Consider the following 3,082-nt stretch of genomic DNA (forward strand, 5'->3'; position numbering starts at 1 on the left):
CTCTCTCACACCCTCTCTCTCTCTCTCACTCACTCACTCACTCATTCACTCAGACTGCTACTATTTATAGTCGTTCGGTTAAGTCTATTCTTGCAGCGGAAGTCGTGACTCTCGCCACAACAGCTTGCCTCTGATCGAATATTATGGAGGCAACTATCTCATGCTGGTGCGCATTCTGATGCATGCGGCGATAGCGAAAAATGATGATGATGATGATGATGATGTTGATGATGATGATGATGTTGATGATGGTGATGGTGATGGTGATGGTGATGGTGATGATTATACACACACATACTGAATTGCGAATTAAAAGCACCGCTAGTATTGTAAACATTATCAACCGCACATATCCAATGTAGGTATTTTGCTTGTTAGCCGGTTCGCTGCAAGGTAGCGCTTTGGCGACGACTCTCTCATAATTGTGGGTATTAAAACATCTGAAAGTCATAGACAGGCGGGACTAATCGCCTCCAGTCCCGCCTGTCTATGACTTTCCATTGTTTTCCCACAAGTGCTATGGGGGAGTCGTCCTCAAAGCGCTAGAAAGCAGCGAACCGGCGAACAAGCAAAATACATACATTGGGTGTGCGCAGTCGATAATGCATACAATATTAGCGTTGCTTTTAATTCACAATTGTGTGTGTGTGTGTGTGTGTGTGTGTGTGTGTGTGTGTGCGTGCGCGCGTTGTGTGTGTTGTGTGTGTGTGTTTGCGTGCTTTGTGTCTGAGTTTGTTAACCGCTGGACAGTTTGACAAGCGGTGTTGGTTTGTTTATGGCCCCAAACGTAGCGCTTCGGCAAAACAGACCCATAGAATAAGTACCAGGCTTTAAAAATATAAATCCTGGGGTCGATTCAGTCGACTAACACTCCTGCAAGGCGGTGCCCCGAGATGGCCGCAATCCAATGACTGAAACAAGTAAAAGACATCGTGGTAGCCCAAAATACGGTCAACACACACACACACACACACACACACACACACACACACACACACACACAAATACACACATACACCGAGTAATAACATTCATATGCGTGGGCGCGCACCCAGAGCTCAGAAAGCGACGTGTTTCATATCCCGCCGGGATCTCTTTATATTCCTACAAACAATTATGTCTTTGTCCAATGGAAGGAGCGGTGTGTGTTCTCCACTCGTTTGCTTTTCCTTGGGATTATTTTAGTCCGTTTGTTGCTTTTTGTTTTGTTGTTATTTTTATGTTCTTTTGTTGTTTTTCTTGCTTTTTGTTTTGTTTTGTTTTTCTTTGTTTTGTGTTTTCTGTTTTTATTTCTCTATATTTAAACTAAATTGCCTCTCTATCTGTGAGCTATTATAATTCACCTCAGATCACACATTAACTCCTATAAATAGCTATTTATAAATAAACACTTCAAACACAGGCGCATATACACGATTATTATTATTATTATTATTATTATTATTATTATTATTATTATTATTATTATTAAATGAAAACTCTCAGCTTATTTTGCTGGGTATGATGAAAAGTGACACTTTTCATCATACCCAGCAGACCAAGGTGACACTTGTTTACTGGTCATGCTTCAAAAGCCTTGCGAAGAATTCTTGCAGTTCCAAGCAAAGCTGATTTTTGTAGGTGTTCTACCTTCACACTTACACCAATCTTTTATTATTATTATTATTATTATTAGTAGTAGTAGTAGTAGTAGTAGTAGTAGTAGTAGTAGTAGTAGTAGTAGTAGTAGTAGTAGTAGTGGTAGTAGTAGTAGTAGTAGTAGTAGTAGTAGTAGTAGTAGTATGGACAGATTGAAATTTAGAAGTCATTTGCCCTTACTGATCAGAGTGATCGTAGATCTGTGAGGTTCCTTGGTTGGCCCAAGCTGGAGGGCCTCCTGCATGAACAGGACTGTTTTATTACTTATCTTTATTACATGGTGCGTACTTTTATCTTCTTTCTTTTTTCTTCTTTGATTTCTACGTAAATCCCTGTCCTTTATATAACTGACATGTATAATGGTCCCCTTCATCTAGCGACATCTAGTGGCAAATGAAGGAAATCATATTATTAGGAGAGGATACATATACTTTCTTCTTGAAAAGCCGACTTTTTCAGATTCCATTCGGAAAAGAAAGTGATGGGGAGACGGAACATTCGCTCCATTAGTGAAGTTATCAAATGGTCGGGGAATGTGACAAAAATGGTTCGAATAAAAGGAACTCCTCCAAGCATGATCCTGTAAATCGGAGAACAACAGCTGAGAGAGAGAGCTTGTGCCCTTGGTGGTTAAATTGATCATGGTTTTGTGGTCTACTTTGATTCTTACTTAGTTCTACATCGAGGAAGATAGTATCATCCATATATTCATATGAATATTTAACTCGACAGCTGTTTCAGGAAGCCCAGCATTACGTAACAATCATAATAATAGTATAAACTACATATTTTCTTCATACATTCTGTATGTTATATAAGATTTTCATTTTATTTCTCCCTATTTTTTCCTTCTCTTGGTTTTATGCAAATCCTAACTCACTATCCCTTTTGTAGAAATCATAACCTGTCTTTGTAATGAACACCTCATCCGAAGCCATTTTAACAAATAAAAGATATTATTATGCGGCACCTGGAGTACCGTCAGGTGCTCACTGCCCTCTACCAGTCGATCAATGGAGTTGTTGGAAGTCCTACGATAACAACATATAGAGATCTAGAAGTGGATCAGAGCGACGACGTTCTCAATGAAATTCTGGGCGCCGACCACGACAAACTAGGGGGTCTGTTTCGGAGGATTTTCGGCTTGTGTACTACCATGGATAACTTACAGAAATCAGTCAAGACTTCGTGGACTTTTTTAAAAGGTTCCGTTTGAAAAAGAACATGTCTTCTACTACAGCCCCGGACCGACCAATGTCTTGTAAGTGAATTTGGTAGATGGAAGCTAGCCTCTTCATCAGAATGTTCAGGTCGAAACTTTGAAGTCACTGTCACCATTCTTTTGTAAAAATATAATGAGTGTGTGTTCTACATTAAACGAAACATTAATGTGTGTGTGTGTGTGTGTGTGTGTGTGTGTGTGTGTGTGTGTGTGTGTGTGTGT

Source organism: Octopus bimaculoides, chromosome 3 (genome assembly GCF_001194135.2).
Source record: "Octopus bimaculoides isolate UCB-OBI-ISO-001 chromosome 3, ASM119413v2, whole genome shotgun sequence".
NCBI lineage: Eukaryota > Metazoa > Mollusca > Cephalopoda > Octopoda > Octopodidae > Octopus > Octopus bimaculoides.